This window comes from Mesoplodon bidens, assembly GCF_964165515.1.
Source record: "Mesoplodon bidens genome assembly, chromosome: 1".
Lineage (NCBI taxonomy): Eukaryota > Metazoa > Chordata > Mammalia > Artiodactyla > Ziphiidae > Mesoplodon > Mesoplodon bidens.
In genome coordinates this window covers 1,216,103-1,234,631 of record NC_138176.1, presented here as the reverse complement: position 1 = coordinate 1,234,631, position 18,529 = coordinate 1,216,103, and the positions used below count along the sequence as shown (strand labels likewise).

At 53.0% G+C, this 18,529-nt stretch overlaps 1 protein-coding gene across 1 annotated transcript in view; it reads right to left on the bottom strand.

The window, feature by feature from the left end:
- The window catches only part of STK32C (serine/threonine kinase 32C), a gene marked incomplete at its 5' end in the record, with an annotated part of 82,166 nt that overhangs the window by 62,611 nt on the left and 1,026 nt on the right, over positions 1-18,529 (bottom strand). The gene's annotated exons all lie outside the window — the stretch shown is intronic.

Below are 18,529 nucleotides of genomic sequence, written 5' to 3'. Positions count from 1 at the left end.
CAGCTGACATCATACTTTTTTTTTAATTTTTGTTTTTTTTTTACTTTTGGGTCTTCATTGCTGCACGCGGGCTTTCTCTAGTTGCAGCGAGTGGGGGCCCCTCTTCGTTGCGGCGCACGGGCTTCTCATTGCGGTGGCTTCTCTTGTTGTGGAGCACAGGCTCTAGGTGTGTGGGTTTCAGTAGCTGTGGCATGCGGGCTCTAGAGCGCAGGCTCAGTAGTTGTGGCACACGGGCTCAGTAGTTGTAGCTCACGGCCTCTAGAGTGCAGGCTCAGTAGTTGTGGCGCACAGGCCCAGTTGCTCCACGGCATGTGGGATCTTCCTGGACCAGGGCTCGAACCTGTGTCCCCTGCATTGGCAGGCGGATTCTTAACCACTGCACCACCAGGGAAGTCACTGACATCGTACTTAATTGTGAAATATTGAACACTTTCTCCTTAAGATCAGGAAAAAGGCAAGGATATCTGCTCCCACCACCTCTCTTCAACCTTGTGTTGGATGTCTAGACAGGATGAAAAGGCATAAAGTTGTAAAAAGGAAGAAATACATCTGTCTTTTATTCACAAGTGACATAGAAAACCCTAGGAAATCTAAAAATAAGACAGTAGAATAGGTGTGTTCAGCAGGGTTTTAGGATACAATCAATATGCAACAATTTATTTTTTAAAAACGTAAAGTATGTAGGGATAAGTTAAACAAAATATGTGCAGTCCCTGCACACTGAAAACTATGAAGCCATGCTGACAGAAATCAAAGGCCAGAATAAATGCATGGCATGCCATGTTCATGGACTGGAAAACTCAAAATGTTAAGAGGCCCATTCTTTTTTAACTGACCAATAGTTTCATGCAATCCCAATCAATATCTCAGCCAGCTTATTTTAGGAATTGACAAACTGATTCTAAAATATACATAGAAAGGCAAAGAATCTAGAATAGTCAAAACAATTTGGAAAAAGAACAAAGTTGGAGGGCAAACAAATCAACTTTCAAGACCTATTTTAAAGCTACAATAATCAATACAGTGTGGTATTGGTGTAAAGATAGAGAAAGATCAATAGAACAGAATAGAGTCCAGAAATAGGCCCACGATTATAAGTTCAACTGACTCGCAAGAAAGATGCCAAGGAACTTCAATGGGGGAAAGGATGGTCATTTCAACAAGTGGTTCTAGATCAAACAGACGTCATATTGCAAAGCAGGAGGGAGAGGAAGAGGGGAAAGACGGAAAGGAGAGGAAATGGGGAGGAGGAGGGAGGAATGGGGGGAGGAAAGAAGAGACAGAACCTTGGCCCTTACTCCTTATCAATACAAAAATCAACTTGAAATGGGGCATAAACAAAATTAACAGCTAAAAAACCCATAAAAGTTCTAGAACAAAGGGAAAAAAATCTTTATGACCATGAGTTAGGTAAATATTTCCTAGAAAGGACACAAAAGGAACAAACCATAAAGGAAGAAACTGATGAAAAACTGGACTTCACCAAAATTAAAAACGTCTCCTTTTCCAGAATCACCATTAACAACTGAAAGGAAGTGATACGAAATGCAGCACTGGTTCCCACCTCCCAGCACATGACCAGACTGGCTGTCAAGGGATACAGGGAAACTTCCTGGGGTGGTAGAGAGACTCCACACTTGACTGCAGTGGTGGTTATACGAGTATATACATCTGTCAAAACTCACTGAAACACATCCTTACAATTGATTAATTTTGTTTTATGTTAATTACACTTCAATAAAACTGATTTTAAAAATTAACTCTATTTCTATGTACCAGCAATGAAAAAATCTAAGAACAAAACTATAAAAATAATGCCACTTACAACAACATCAAATAAACATAAAATACTGGGCGATACATTTAATAAAAGAAGTACAAGACCTGTTTACTGAAAATTGCAACCCATTGCTGAGAGAAGCTAAAGTAGACCTAAATAAATGGAGAGACATACCATGTTCATGGATTGAAGACTCAGTATCACTAAGATGTCCATCTTCCCTAAAATTGATTTGTAGATTTAATACAATCCCAATCAAAATATCTGCAGACATTTTTGTAGAAATTGGCAAGCTGATTCAAAATTTGTAAGAAAATACAAAGGATCTAGAATTGCCAAAATAAATGTGGAAAATGAACAAGGTTGGATGATGTACGCCACCTCATTTCGAGCTTTACTATAAAGCTACAATAATAAAGATGATGTGTCATCAGTATAAGGAAAGATAAAAAGAGACTCCAGAAATAAACTTACATATGTAGATCAACTGACTTTTGACAAAGTTGCCAAAGTAATCCAGTAGAGAAAGAAATGTCTCTTCAAAGAATGGTGCTGAAATAACTGGGTATCCACACAGGGAAAAATGAACTCCCCTGCCTCACACTCCGCACAAAAATTAATTTGAAATTTATCCTAGATCCAAACTTGACGTTAGGGTAAACAAGGATTTCCTAGACAAGACACAGAAATGACTAATCAAAACACAGCACTAATCAAAACACATCCATCCAAGGACTTGGATCCAGAATGTTTAAAGAACTCTTACAACTCGATATTAATGACACACACACAACACAAAATGGGTGAGAGACCTGAACAGTCACTTCACACAGTAACTGCACAAAGGGCCAATTAGCAAATGAAGGAGTCATCTACAGCCTTAGTCGTCAGGGAAATGCAGATATTCCTAAGACCAAACTTTCTCTTTGTTTATTTTGTTCATCACGTTTGGAAATGCCCCTCATCTGCCAACATAAGAGGCATAATTTTGGGGTAACTGTATAGTCCTCCACAGCAACCGATGTGGCCACACCTGCTGGACAGATGCTGCAGAGCCTCTGCAGTACCAGCTGGCCACCCTCTGGCCAGCATATGCCTTTACCCCAGACCCCATGAGCACTCCCAGGACCCAGCCAGAAAGGAGAGTAGGGCTGGGCCGCGTCTGCCCCCGGCACGCTCCTTAACAGCCCCTGGAAGAGATGGCGACACCCGTCGGTCACAAAGCCCCCAGCTGGGGCTGGTCTAAGCACACCCACATTGACTCCTCCGTTGTCTCTTTCTGTCCAGTTTAGTTAAATCCAACAAGCATTTACTGAGAGCTTCTTAGGTGCCAGGCCCTGTGGAGTCCAGAGTGAACACAAGGCAGCCCCGCCACCGTGGCTCTTCCAAAAGTGGAGAAAAACCCCTAGAGAAGGTGTCTCTGCGCTGGCCTGGGTCCCATACCAGGGCCACCCACCCAGGGTCACCCCACCCAGGACCAGCACACCAGGACCACCCCATCCAGGACATCCATCCAGGGTTACCCACCCAGGGCCACCCAGCCCAGGCCCCTAACACCAGGAGGCCCAGGGGCAGAGGCACAACCCATCTCAGAACTGCCCCCACCTCACTCCCTTTGATGCCTGTCCTGCGGGAGCACATCATTTGTTCCTTGACAAGATGGAAAGTGACTGCACTTGGGAGAGAAGGAACTGCTGATGGAAGTGTAATTAATAAACCTTCTGAACCTTTCAATTAACACATCTGCACATGAGTGAACCTGCATTCTCTGGAGCATTGCTTTTTTTTTTTTTTTTAATTGAAAGCAACTTGAGTTCGTTTTGTAAAGGCTTCTAGAGATTCCACTGGACACAGCTCCGTAGGTCCAAGGCCAGGCCCACCCCACCTGGCTCCAGGTGACCACTGTCCCCGTGGCCCTCTCAGCCCACAGTGCTCTCACTCCAAGGCTGCACACACGGGGCCCGGAGACACGTGTCATCCCCGGGGGAGGGCGGGCAGGACAAGTCCCTGCCCTTGGAAGTGATAAGCCCCAAATTAAGCTGTGCTGAACAAACCTTGCCTCCCAGCCCGATGTACAGCTCTGCGACCTGCCACCTCTGGCTCTGACCTTCCCTGCAGCTCGGCATGGAGCCTCCGGCCTCAGAGCTGGTAGACACAACCCGTGCGGGCTCCGGGCCTGCCTGTGTGCATGAGATGGCCATTCCTAACCTGCAGCCCCTGCAGACTGGACGCTCCAGTGGGAGGGATGTGGGTCTCCACGCCCCCGCCATTCCAGCAGAGAAGGGGGCAGGAGGCAAAGCCCCACACAGGGTCAGTCGCCGGCCTTGCCTCCCCACCCAAACCCTGGGCCTCGCCCCACGTCCAGGGCGTCCCCTGCAGGAGACCATGGGGTCCTTCAGAGACGGAAACTCCCGGGGCCTCGATGACTCCGGCCACTCCTTCAAGACGCAAGGAAACAGAACATCGGCGGCGGCAGCCCACGAGGGTTGCCCACCCCACCCCCGCCCCGGGGAGGCCAGCGCCACCACGGTACCTGCACCTTCACGGGGACAAGGGGTCCACAAAGGCGGGACGGCCAGGCAGCGCCACGTGAGCACGGCCTCGGCGTGCACCCCCCAGGCACACACATTCACACACATGCCGGTGCACACACGCACACCCAGGTTAACCCCAGAACCCCAGGCAGAGCCCAGGTGCCCTTAGAGTTCTCAACCTTGGAGCCCCCAAAGAAGGAGCTGGAGGTGGCAAAATGAACCAAGCGAGGCCAGGCTGTGGCGCCTGGCGCAGGGGACACTGCGGGACCTGCGGCCTGGCCTGGGGCTGACACCCACGGAGGCCAACGCTTCTCGGAGCCTCTTCCGCCCCGTCTGCACCTTTCTGGCCCCAGAAGCCTGGCCAGGGGCAGGGACTCCCAAAGGCGCTCGGAAGCGACACCGCCCACCCCAGCCCGGCAGCTACGGCCTCGATGCACTCCCCAGCTGCAGCCACAGAAAAGCGAAGCTCCGTGTTCTCACTGCTGGGGGTGGCGTCACCCCCAGGGGACACGTGGCAATGCCTGGAGGCATGATGAGTTGTCAGGAACACGGAGCGGGGTGTGCTCGTGCACCAGTCAGCTGCTGCAGCCCCCCCGCACCGAGCACGGGACAGCCCTGCCCCCCGCGGCGATCGGGCCCAACACCAGCACTGCTGGCCCTGCCCGGCTTGGAAGCAGCCCCGCTCCATGCAGCACAGGGCAGCCTCCACTCTCAGGCCTGTGGACGTCGGGGGTCCTGCGGGCACAGCCAGGCACTGCCAGCCCCAGGACCCTTTGCGGAGGGAGGCCGCCCTGGCCCTGCATGCGGGCAGCCCATCGACCAGGCTCTCGGCCCCAGTCAGACGTGTGTTTCATAACCAGCCCACGTGCAAGAGCTTCCAGCCTAACTCAGGGAAAGGCCTTTTGGGGCAGTGGCGCCTGCAGCTGCCAAAACCCCTCCATCACATCTGTGCCTCCTTCAAGTGGCCTGGGCAGCCGCCCTGGCCCTGAAGCTGCTGCTCCCTGACTTGTCCTAAAGGCAAGCTTTCTGGGCCTGTTTCTGCAAGTGACCAGCGGGCCTGACCTAAATGTTCTGACAACCCAGAACAGAAAGCACGTCCGTCAGAGAAGGGAGAACAGAGTCAGCGAGGACGGAAGCCCAGGTCTGACTGTCCAAAGGGACATAGGTAGGCTCCTGCTGCCCAGGGACGTGGGGTCGCCCTATGCCTGGCCCCCCAAGGCCGGGGTCCTTGCCACCTGACACAGAAAGCACTGTTGAAGGAACAGTGTGCCCTGGGCCTTAATTCAGCAGAGTGGTCGTGCTGTCCGGGGGTAGTTAGGGCCCTGGAAGGCCTCTCTCTGAGGTGTCTTACTGCTTGCCCCGAAGTGGGCCCTTCAGGAGAGTCACGGGAATATAGCCCCCCGCACCCCGTGTTCACTCGGTGCCCGCCCTACCCAGGTGATGTCAAGTCACGTGAGATACAGCAAGGAACCTAGGAGGTAAAACCCCGCCTCGTGGGATGTTCGCCCTGGGGCCAGGGGCTGAGATGAACGCAGATGTCACAGGCTATGCAGAACACAGTTGCCAGGGTTAAGTGCCGAGAAAGCAAAGCAGGACAGGGGCCTGGCAGGGGCCCAGTGGGTCCCCAGGCACAATTGTAAAGTGGGCCTCCCGGGAGAAGGACGTGCAAAGGCTTGAAGGAGACATGGTGGTCCGTGCTCTGGCCAAATCACTGCCCCACCCTGCTGCCAAAACACTTGGCTGGCTGCTCTCCTGGCCTCTGGGGGGAGCGGGCCATGCGATGCTCTGGGCAGGAGCTGTGGGCAGATGCCACACGGAGAGCCACCCCTGGGTGCTAGGTGGGCCATTGGCGTGGAGGACGCCCAGTAGAGAGCATCACTCTGGCCTCCTAGCAGAGAATGAGGGGATGCCCTTGGGACACACTGCCCTGCAGAGATCAGAGGCACACGTGGAGGGGCGCAGTCCTGGTGCTCAGGCCACGTGGTGGGGCGGGGACCAGGGTGCTGGGTGCAGAGGAGGGGTGGGGACCAGGGTGCTCCGTGCAGGAGGAGGGGCGGGGACCAAGGTGCTCCGTGCAGAGGGGCAGGGACCAGGGTGCTCGGTGCAGAGGAGGGATGGGGACCAGGGTGTTGGGTGCAGGTGCAGGGGGGGACACAGGGTGCCCGGGGCCTGTGGGAGGGAGGGACACAGGCAGCCCACGCTCTGGAAGGTAGAGCCAAGGTGACATGAAGGGCGGGGAGGGGCTGCCAAGTGGAAGATGGCTCACGGATGGGTCTAGGGGCTTTTGGAAGGATGAGGTCAGCGAGTCAGGAGACTGCAGGGGTGCAGGGGTGAATGCGTTCAAGGAGCTATCTGTGACATACTAGCCAGAGACTGGACAGAACAGTCTGGAACGTGTGAAGCAGGTCCACCTGGACATAAAGCCTGGAGTCGCTGGCATATGGATGATATTTGAAACTGAGAGACTGTCCGCATGAGCGCAGCAGAAAAGGCGGGAGCGGCAGGAGCCCCAGGTGCTCCAGTGTCCCCGTGGCAGGGAGGGGACAAGGGTCCTAAGAGGGGCCGAGAAGGAACAGCAGGGCAGTGGGCGTCCTGGAAGCTGCGGGAAGAGAGGGAAGCTGGGAGGGGCCCAGAGGGTCAAGCTCTGCCGTGGGTCCAGGACAAGGGAGCTGAGAACTGGGGTCAGACTTCGCCCCATGCAGGGAACCCTCACTAGGGCTTTGAGGCCATGGGGACAAATCCCGGCTCCTGTAGGCTCAGGTGGGGCATCAGAGGGCAGGACTGGCACCTGAGAGAACAAAGAGTTTTGCTGAAAATGGGGAGCAAAGGAATCAGGCCACAGCAACAAGCAAAGCTTTCTCCACACAGGAAGCATGAAGCAGGAGTTTGTTCTCTCCCCAGCCACACATCGAATGTCTTCTGCACACCTGGCATTCGTCTCTGCCCTGGGGACACCAAAACACATGGTTCACTCCTGTCCACCCTCGGGAGCCTGTGATGTGACGAGTCAACGGTTATGAAACGTGCACTCGGCACAGTGCACAGCTCAAGCTCAGCCCTGGAGTCCCAGGAGCCTGACCTGCAGGCTTCTCTCCTCCCACCCGGAGCCAGTACCTTGGACAGCTCTTCCCCAGCTCCAGAATTGCCGGGTGGGAGGCTGGACACCAGTGGGGTTTTTAAAATATTCTTGCAAACTTTTGATTAGAGTATAACAAACATGCAGAAAACGTGCACATCTGACAAGCGTTCAGCTCAAATGGGGGACCCTGGTGCCTCCCCCAGGGGGACATGGGCTTGACATCTTGTGGCACAGACCAGCACCTTGGCTTCTGTGCTTGTCACACAAACGGAGTCAGCAGCAGGGACCCTCGCTCCCTCGGCAGCAGGTTCAGAGGTGTGCCGTGTGGGGTGCGGCCATGAGGCCTTCACTCTCACGGTACAGAGGATGCACCGAACGAAGTCCCGAGGACTCGCTCGTCCGAGTAACGTCAGTGGACACTTGGTCCGGTTCCAGCTTCTGGCTACAACACGTAGTGCTGTGTGGACTCCCGTGTGTGCGTCTTTGGGTGCACGGATGTACACGTTTGGATGCGAATCACCTAGGAATGCAATCCTGGGCTGCAGGTGTCCATGCCCCCAGACAAAGACCACCAGAGACAGCGTAAGGCTGCACACACCCGTGTACTGTCCTTGCAACAGGGAGAACAGGGGCATCTCAGCGAGAGTCAGGGTTTGGGCTCATGTCAGTGACCTTCAGGAGGGTTCAAGCAGCACGGCCCCACACTGTCTGGAGGCTGCATGACTTTATGATTGGGCATCTTAACCCCACTACAGAGGCTGAGAAGGAGTGAAGCAAGAAGTGCAACTGCGAAAGCAGCAGCCGGGACACAGGAAGTCTGGTCATTTGGGCCTGGACAATGGCCACGTTTTTGTCTGTGTTCCAGAAGGATTATGGAGGGGTCTTGTGTTTGTCTTGACCCACCACGGTCAGAGGGGCCTGTTGCCGGTGCTCTGTGAAATCGTTTACGTGCAGCAGGAGAATGCCAGGGCCAGCGGCGAGGTCCAGGCTAACTCCTGGACCTCAGGGCTGTGCTCTCTCTCAGAAATGGTGCGCCACGCAGTTTCCCGAGTGGTTGTATCAATTCACACTCCCTCCCGCCTGCAGTGTACAGAGTAGGTGCACAGTAGGTACATTCAGTTAAACAAATGCAGTGATGGGGGACACCAGAGCCTTACGCCAGGGAGCAGTGTGGTCAGCTCTGTGCTTTATTTTCTTTTTAAACATCTTTATTGGAGTATAATTGCTTTACAATGGTGTGTTAATTTCTGCTGTATAACAAAGTGAATCAGCTATTCGTATACATATATCCCCATATCTCCTCCCTCTTGCGTCTCCCTCCCTCCCACCCTCCCTATCCCACCCCTCTAGGTGGTCACAAAGCACCGAGCTGATCTCCCTGTGCTGTGCGGCTGCTTCCCACTAGCTATCTATTTTACATAGCTCTGCGCTTTGAAAGATCATTATCTCCCTGTAACGGTGAGCACACCTGGCACCCAGATCTTGGTTTCTAGCACCTTCCCCAATACAAGGACCAGGGCTCCTTGGAGAACTGGCTGATTCTAGGGTTGGGTCAGGGAATAAATACATGATGAGCCCAGTGCATCTTCTAGTCCCAGAAAGTAAGGAAGTGCTCAGAAAGAAGCAAAGACAGAAAACAGTGAGGACAGCAGGCCAAAGGGACACAGGAGCCAACTGAAGAGCTTCCAATGGCTAAAGCTGGACAATCTGAGCAAAAAATCAATAAATAAAACACAATAGTATTGGATCATAATGCAAAGTATAAAACAAATATCCATGAGTCCATATGGGTTCAAATGAATGACTGAGTAACAAAGTAAATGGGAAGAATACATGAATCTTCTGTGTAGAAGAATTCCAAATAATTTTACGTAACTACCTTCCTCTAAAGGAGGTGGACCTTAACCCCCCACCCTCTAAGTGTGGGCAGTGCAGTGTAACTTCCTTCCAAAGAGCACAGTGTGCACAGGGGTGGGGAGGGGGGCAAGTAAGCTGACAGCGGAGACCCCTGACAGACGGGACCTCGGCCAGGTGATCAGGTCAGCATCCGCAGCAGTAAGTTGTGTTGAGAGTAATACCTGGACAGGACGTGACGAGAAGGGCACTCTTCCTGTGGTTTTCCTCCCAAAGACCCATGACCCAAGTCTAACCATGAGAAAAACCTCACAAATCCCAGCTGAAGGATACTGTGCAAAATACCCAACCAGTTATTCTCAAAACTGTCAAGGTCATCAGAAGAAGGAAAGTCTGAGAAACTGTCACCAGCTCACAGGAGCCTAAAGAGGGACAACTAAATGTCATGTGGGATCTGGGTGGGACCCTAGAACAGAAAAAGGATATTTAGTGAAAACAAGTCAAACCTCAATAAACTATGACTTCAGTTACTGAGAGATTTCACATGTCACCTTGACTGGCCCTGGGCACCCAGATTAAAGTGTTCTGGGCGTGTCTGTTGAGAGAGTTTCCGGATGAGATTAGCAGCTGAACCCGGGACTCAGTAGGGTAGGTGGCCCTCCCAGATGTGGGTGGGCGTCAACCAGTGCCCTGAGGCCTCAACAGAACAGAAGGCGGAGGAAGGAGGGAGGCCCCCCTCTCCTGCTGCCCTGCTGAGCAGGGACCCCCTGGTCTCATCCTCTCCTGCCCTCAGGCTGGGACCACACCATCGGCTCCCCTGGGTCTCAGGCCTTCAGACTCGCCCTGAATCACTGCACAGGCTCCCCCTGGGCTCCAGCTCGCACATGGCAGGTTGTGGGACTTCCTGGCTCCATAGCTGCCTGAATCCATTCCTCTTAATAAATCTCCTTAAATACCTGTATGTAAGCATATGTGTGTACACACACACGCACGCACACGCACACACACACACACGCTATTATTCTATTGGTCTGTTTGTCTAGAGAACCCTGACTAGTACAACTATGTCTCACCACTGGTTCCCTAGTTATGACAAAGGTACAATATTAGCGTTAGGGGAAACTAGCGTGGGATATATAAGAACCCTCTGTTACCACCTTCACAACTTTTCTGTAAAGCTAAAATGTTATAAACAAAGTTTACTTTTAAAAAGTTTTTTAAAAGTAATATATTTTTTGTATGTATTCAAGTATGGATTGGAAGGCGATACGAAAAAGTGCAAATGGTTGTCATAATAGTGAGATTAGTGGTGAGATTACATAAGACACTGAAAGTCTTAATATTTTTCTTGTCACTTTCCGTTATATAATAAAAAGCTATAAAGGAAAAAAGGATCATCTGGCAACTGTGTCTGGCAGCTAGATGGGCAGCCATATAATCTATCATCCAAACTGGGACACATCTGAGAGCAAAAGGAGACGCTATTAATAATGATGCCTGGTCACCGGACAGGAGGGCACCCACGGGTGCACGGCCTCTGTGAGGATACAGGAGCCGCAGGCTCCCGCCCGCTGATTCCCATAAGGTCGGTGACCCTGGAGAGGAGCCCAGGGCAGCGGGGGGTGGGGGGGCGGGCTGAGGTCATCGGGGGCAGCCTGGGACAGCAGGAGTTGACCCCAAATTCTCGGTCCCTCCCACCACTCCCTGCTCTAATGGTTCACACCCCCGGCACCAACACAGGGTCTGCGCCAGGCCCAGCTCCGAGGGCTCTTTGTCGGCTAAACCCCTTCCTTTTGGCACATTCCAAGTGCTGTGGGCTCTGGGAAGGGAGCCTCGGGATCCACACGGCTGAGGATCCACCGTCCGACTCTAGCTCCACGGGGCACAGAGCCCGGGCCTCCCTTCTCCGCTTCGTCCCCAGACGTCCGGGCGGCAGCCACCCACCCCACAGCTGCCCACCCGCTGCTCCATCTCAGCTGCCACTGCCCGCAGCACCGGACAGATCTGCCACTGGGCAGGGCCACGCCGGCCCATGCACAAGCACATGGACGCTGGGGCCCAAGCCTTTCTTCAGCGCGTGATTTTTTTACCCCCCTTCTCTCTGCATCTTCCCTCCTTTCTGTCTTATCCTCTTCCTCTTCTCCTGTCTCAGTCCTGTGCTAACTTTGCAAATTAACCTTTCTGCCTGAGGAGCTAACATATGATTTCAGAAACAAGAGGACCCTGACACGGAGCAAAAGAAAAAAGGAAAGAATCGGGGACAATGCAAACAAACATGACCCCAGGGCAGCCACAGGGGCTCCTATAGTGCAGCACTGGCCGGGAGAATTACCAACTCCCAAAACAAGGACGTGGTGTGTGTCGCTTTAAGCCGCTACGTTCTGGGGCAATGTGTTAAGCGGTCATAGATAACTGATATGGCAGCCGCCTGCGGGAACTGAGACCCCAGGGACACCCCCCTAAGGACGCCCCTCACCCCAGGAACACCCCCCCCCCGCCAGGGACACAACTCGCACGGAGGCTTCCACCAGCCTGAGGCCTCTGAGCCGTCACGAGGCACCGTGAACGCGAAGCCACCTCCACCAAGCACGTTCTGGCTCCGCAGGTGGCATGTGGAGTAGGGGACCCATCCCCACTGGGCCCTGTCCAGAGTCCCAGGTCACAGAATCTTGAGAAATGATCAAAATGGTCGTTGCCAAGTCACTAGGTTTGGGGTTTTTTTATTACCAGCAATAAATAATAAAACAATGCCCGGTTTGTGCTACCGGGACCAAGACCCCGCTCCCGGCTCCCAGCGCCCGGGCATTCCGGAAATGGGCCCAAGTCCGATGCGGGGCCCGGGAAAACGGCACTGAGCACCTCGGACCCTGCTCGGGGCGGGGTGGGGGGTGTGCCTGGTGCCCGAGAAGGCTGAGCGTCCTGCCAGGCCTAACAGACTCACAGAGACACAAGCGCTAAGCTGCTCGTCTCTGGCTTTGGTGACAAGCCCCGCCTGGTGCGTGTGAAGGAAGAGCCATCATGTGAGCGCAGAGACCTCCCACGTCAGCGTGTAAACACCAGGAATCTGAATGTGCTCAGCGCCTATTTTTAATAAATTGGGGGCGACACTGACTCTCACCCACATCGTCTCCTTGGCTTCACGACTTAAAGAACACCAAGCCGTGTCTGCACAGCGCCGACTGGGGCCACGCCTGCTCGGGCCGCACGCTGGAGGCCACCGCAGGCTCCCATGTCACACCTGGGGATGCGGAGGGTGGGGACAAATGACCCAGCTGGGGCTGGACGGAGCCACACTGATCTCGGTCAGCTGCCTTGGTTTTTAGACAATAGATTTCAAGTCAATGGGCAAAACAGTTTTTGATGAAGCAGCCTTCCCAGTTTTTAAAAATAACAATAATTTTATTAATTGTAGCTTCTCCCAAATTGTCTCCAATTATGAGCATTAAAATCATTCAGCACGTTGGCCCTGGCCAGTGTTTGGGGAAGAGAGGGGACCCCGGCGTGTTCTGCAGGGCGCCGATCAGCGTGCGCCCACCCCCCAGGCGGGAAGGAGGCCCCAGAGAGGAGCCATCGTGGACGACGAGTTGACCCGACCCGGGGGACAGGAGCAGGGATGCAGGGGGCATGCACACAGCTTGCAGGGACAGCAAGGCTCAGCACTCACCGGACCCTCACCAGCCCGTAGAAACACTGGTTACCAAAGCCTTATTTCTACCTAGAGTTATACAGCGATAGCAGAGTGAGGCAGGTAGGAAGAAACCCAAAGTTCTATGTCTTTTTCAAATGAGGAGGAAAAATCTGACTGGGAAGGAAAAATGACACCAGGTAGAAGGCCTGCTCCCACACTAAGGTGAACGAACACCAAATCTGGTTCTGAGCTTCCTACTGACAGGGGAATCGGGACCAGGGCCACGGAGCACAGACCCTGAACACAGGAACCACCGGGCTCAGGGGGGCCCGCAGGGCTGGCTGGGGGCCCCCCAGGAAGGTCCCACCTCGGGTGGCCTAGAACAGGGGACACCCCATGGCACGTCCCGGGGGTGGGGCTGGACTCTCAGTGCAACTAGGACAAGAGGACACAGTGACCGGAAGGGGGGAGTCTACACAGTCCGGGGCCACCTGCCTCTGGTAGCGCGTCCTCTGCCACATCTGGGTGAGAATCAGAGGACACTGCTGAGTCCAAGTCATTGCAAAGGAGGAAGTTCAGGCTGTAGCGTCAGCTGAAAATGCAGGATACAAAATGCTACTGATGTTTTGGGTACGTGTGTAGCAGGCTACGCCACAGAAAAAGAACGACACAAAAGCAAGAATGAAACTAAATGAGATCCCTCTGCGGGAAGAGCCAGCCCATCTCCAGACGAAGGGCGAGCAGTAGCTTTGGAAACTCCCACCCACTGCCAACACCATTGCCATGGCCCAGCGGAGCGCCAGAGCACGCGGCCCCCTGTTGCTCCCTGTGCATGGGCCAGTGCCTTGGGGACCACGCCCACTCCACCACCCGCCTGCTGGGTCCTCACTAAGCCCTCCCACCCAGAGTGTGTCCTCTCCGTGTCCAGCACGCTGGCACCGTCTGGGGCTGGATGGGAACACAGACCCTGAGGCCCCACCCGAGAGCCGCTGAATCAGAATCTGCATTGTCACAAGGTCCCCAGGGGACTAGGGGCCCCTGACAGTTTGGGAGCTACTGTGAGCTGCCCCAACCCTGTTCCGAATAAATGCTTGTCCGTGGTTCTGCCTCCCTCAGACCATCTTGGGGCCTTGGGAGGCTCCATCCTCAAAGAGAAGCCCTGAACAAAACTTACCTCCAATGCATCCTTGCATTACTTCTCAACTGGAAGGATGGGTGGTTAAATTTTTAAAAGAAAATCAACTTATTTTTAGCATTTTAAAACACACAGCCAGATGGATAGACGTGCAGAGCTGACATTTGTTACATAAAAAAGTACGACAGTGGGTCCCAAGTCCATCCCAGACCAGCCTCGTCAGCCACAGGAACACAGCAAACTCAGCGCCACCCAACGGTCCCGCCGGGACACCTGGCACTGCATGTGGGAACCCAGGGAATCCAGAAGCAGGGATACGAGGCCAGCTGGGACCACGCACCTCCTCCCTGCCTTGAGCCCAAATGCCCACCCCTGCACCGGGGGCCTCTGCACCGTTGCTGCCAGCTGGTAAAGGAACCCAGGGTCTGCAGCCACCAGGCTGCTGGCCACCAAGGCCCCCGCGTTGCAGGGGACGGGGTGTGAACTGCCATCAGCCCGAGCCTGGGCCACACAGAGAGCTGTCACCCCCATCGCCAGCCACCCCCTCTTCCCAGGGTCAGGAGGGAAGGGAAGAGACACCTATTAAAACTCAGGTCCACGCACCACTGGTCAAAGACTCAGTAAACAGGGCTAGACTGTCACTTTGGAACCACGGCCCCATCAACATAATCGGGTCAGCCCCCCGTGCACTCAGCACTGCTCTCCACTGCCCGTGAGCCCTGGGCACACGACGGGGAAGAATGAGCATAAGCACTGTAAGGTCACCGAGTCCTTGTTGGCAGGTGCCACGACCGACCGCCCAGGAAGCCTGGGAAAATCAACTCAAAAGCCATGAGGACTAACGGGAACCTTAGCAGAGCAGCCACACACGGGACGGATATTTTTCAAAGTTAAGCTTTCCTTCCTACCAGCACTAACCAGGGTGTAACGTGATGGGTGCAAAGATCCGGTTCACAATTCGACAGAAACAGGCAATGAATGCACCCAGCCTAAGCAAGAGCAGGGCCCACGGGAGGAAACCGTTCTCACTGTGGCCAGTGTGCGTCCAAACTGACCAAAATTTGCAACACGAAAAGTGAAACCACAGAAGTACTAGAAGAAAGTGCAGGTGCAGGTTTATAAATTGAATGAGTATCACTTGTGCTTGGTGTAACAGGGCACCAAGGCCGGAAACTGACAGAAAGGAAGATCTTGATGAATCTGACCACACAAAAACTAAGCACAGCCACACGGAAAACAACTAGCAACATAGAAAGATAAATGACTGCTCCGGGGCAGGCCGTTCTATACTGGGAACCGTGAAAAGAAACCGGGCAGCAAACATCCCAACAGGAAGCACAGGTCAGGGGTAAGAGCGGGCAGTTCAGGAAAGAAGAGCACAAACGCCCCAAACACGGAAAGAAAAACCTTACCAGCCTCACTGGTAATCAAAGAGACTCGGAGCACTAACACGATCCTTTTACCTTTCAGACGGTCAAAAAATAGACATCACCAACACCCAAAGGTGGTGAGGCTCGGAGAAAGAGGACTTCCGTGCGCTCCGAGAGCAGGCAAACAGGATCTCCCTCCCGGCCAGCCACCCCGGACGCAGGCCTCCCTCTTTCTCTCTCCTCTGGCCCCTCCTGCCCGTCACTATATTTATTCATGTTTCCTTGTCTGCTACTGGTCTCCCCACCTCCTCCTCTGTCTGGGTACCCCACACCTGCAGCAGCCACATCCATTTGGTCACCATCATGTAACAACCGTCCAGGACAGCCATGTCTTGTGCCGGGACCGCTCATCTCCAAGGGAGCTGGCCAGCAGCACCAAGCCACACTACGTGCACACTCTTCTGACTCGTCGATGTCATTCCTAGGAAGTTATCCTAAGGAAATAATGTCAAGTGTACAAAGATGAACATACAAGGATGCTTACTGGTAAACTGTTTATGTACTGGTGCCTGAGCTCCAGCGCCCCCCAACTCCACCCCAACAAATTCAACCTGAATTTCCGGGGGAGGCATCCAGTTTTTAAGAGCATCCTTTGAGTCTAGTTCACAGGGTTGAGGACCACTATTGTAAATTTAGCCAACAAAGGATGCTGTAGATCTATAAGATGGTCATGACACATTGCTAAGTAAAAAACGCAGGTTAAGACAAAACCGTATATGGAGCACGATCCCATTTCTGTATCAGAGACATAAAGAGTGTTTCTATATGGCTGATGTGTGAGTACATTCCTAGAAAAAGGCTGGGGAAGAGGTACGCTAATAGGTCTCAGTGCTGAAATCACTGATGTCTTGGTTTTCCTATATAGAACAATTTTAGCAAAGTCTTCAACTCTTTTACAAATTTATACACTTTAATGCTTCTATAATTAAAAAAAACAAAGGTTTTATAAATTTTGGAAAAGGTTATAAGACTCTGGTAGCCCCGTGTCCCGCCTAACTGCCCACCCCACCCAACACACCCAGGCCAGGCGTTCCAGCCCTCGAGGGCCCCCTTATTTCCAGTTCTCTGGGCAAAGGCAAACCTTCTCGGTGATTAGTTGCCCCCCACTAGCAAGCTAATACCATGTTAGGTTTGAGACTAGCCAGACTGCTGAGAACGGCGGGTGCCCCCCAGTTACCGGTTACCGAGCTGCTCGGCAGAAAGTGATGGAACGCCGCGCAGCACCCTTGTGGGGACACCCAGACGAGAGGAATGAACGGGCCTGCCCAGCACCCCGCAGCCCTGGGGCAGGTGCCGAGCAAGGTCAACCCCTAAATCAACTGCTCCTGAAGCCCGAGAGGGGTCACACGGGAGGAGGCATGGGGTTTCAGGAAGAGGAAAGGGGACCCTTGGCTCTGGTGTGAGGAGGAAGCCCAGAGGATTCTGAACAAGCACCCAACACCTGCCAAATAAGGACAGTGGCTCAGACACCTCAGGGTTAACAGGGAAGGGGGCCATGGAAGACCCTATGTGTCATAACTCCGCTTTTTAGTTGGAATCTACCTGGCACTCTGTCAAGTAGCGCTCTTATTTTCTCTTTTCCTTTTCTCTGCATACCAAATCTGATACATTAATTGGGTATTTTAATCTAAACAACTCATCAGGTCTCACATTGCCATGGCAACCGTGCAGCCCCAGTAAATGCACGTCCTCAGCACAGCACTGTTACCTCTTTCAGCTCACCCTGCACGGGGCCGAGGAAGTGTGGGACCCCATCTGGGGGGACGACTGCACACCCTGAAAGTAAGGTGGGGTGCAGCCTTTCCCCTCTTGAGAGACTGGCTTTTCGCCTTTCCAAACCCCACTCCTTCTGCCTAAATAAGCCCACAGCCTTCAGGCCAAGAGCTGCACAGCATTCTCTCTGCAAACACGTACTGTGATTCCCAAGTCGTGTGCGCCCTGACGATAACGTGAAAACATGGAATAAAAGTGGAACAAAGTGGCCGCTCACCTGGATCGCATCCACGGCCATTGGGTCGGGGCCAGGCTTGGCATCCTAATCTTACCACACAAAGCCCAGGCAAGGCTCGTGCTGTGTTCAGTTTGGAGATGTGGCCACCACGCCCAGGGATGAGCAGGTGATTGATGGGCACACGTGTTAAAGAGCGAGCACCTGTGGCCAAAGCCAACAACCCACCTTCACAAGACCAGAATAGCTGGCACCTCTGCCGTCCTGCTTCAGGCAAATGGGGACAGGGGTGGGGAGAAGGGGTTGTGTTAAATGATTCTCAAACCAGATTGCGAGCAGCCTAACTGGATTCTGTGCTCTTGGTCCCTCTTTAACAATCCTTGGATTCTGAGACGTAACACACTGTGAACAGGTAGAAAAATTCTACCTTTCAAAGCTGAAGGCAGCCACTGTGTTACCTCAATTTCTCTCTTTCTACCTCACCTGCCTTGGGGAGCATAATGCTAAGACATGAAAGAGTGGCCAGCTCTCAGCTGACACCAACAAGTACTGAAATCAGACATCTGATGTGTTTCTCAGACGTTTTCTCATCGTGCAGCCAGAAGCTAGATGCACATCTTCCTGATTAGTTCCTAATTCACTCTGGGCTTTCTTCACTTTGAATATTTACTCTAAAAACAAAAACATATAACATATGAAACACTCCCAGCAGTGAACTGTGTTCCAAAGTTCAGAACACGAAGACAGGTCTCCCCAGAACACACACAGTGGGCGTGGCTGGTCCTGAATGCCCCTCCAGCAAGTCCAGGCACCATGCCCCTCCCCGATGACCGGGGCCAGGCTCCTCAGAGCCCAGGCCCCCTTGAGCAACAGGCTCCGCATCGCTGTCTGTGAGGACTGCCCACATGACCTGCACATTCTCCAACACTGGCCTGAGGTCGTATTATTGTAATTTCCTATAATGCTTAAATTATGTATCAGAAATAAATAGCTTGGGCTCTTTCGCTGAGCTGTGCTCTAAAATTATAAAAGATCCATCCTACTTCTGCAGGCTGCCTACAAATGAAAAATGCATATTTCAACTATTTTAAGAAAATGTCAAAAAAACATCAAATGTGTCATCTTGTAGCATTTAACTTGT